Source organism: Sceloporus undulatus, chromosome 3 (genome assembly GCF_019175285.1).
Source record: "Sceloporus undulatus isolate JIND9_A2432 ecotype Alabama chromosome 3, SceUnd_v1.1, whole genome shotgun sequence".
NCBI classification, from domain to species: Eukaryota; Metazoa; Chordata; class Lepidosauria; order Squamata; family Phrynosomatidae; genus Sceloporus; species Sceloporus undulatus.
The window spans coordinates 228,656,578-228,656,898 of record NC_056524.1 but is presented as its reverse complement, the minus strand read 5'-3'; positions in this window follow the sequence as shown (position 1 = coordinate 228,656,898).

Sequence of the window (321 nt, the reverse complement as noted above, 5' to 3'; positions counted from 1 at the left end):
AGTTTTTTTTTAAGGGACTCCCTGGGAGTAAGGGCCACGCACAGGGCCATTGCTCGCAAGGAATCACCACATGGTGGCAGCGGTGGGATGCGGATTTCAGATTGTTGGAAACATAGTTTGCTAGGCAAGTGTGTTTTCGCTTTGGGAGCTGTAGTTCAGCTAGGTGCTTGAAGAAAGTGGTGGATTCTTCTCTGACTATCTCTCTAGCTCTCTCTTTACCTGCCTGGGGCGAGGAAGGAGAATCCTTCTCTCTCTCACTCCTTCTTTTCTTTGTGTGGGTCTGCTCTGGTGTGAGAAGAAGTGGGGGGGAGTAGCCTTCCT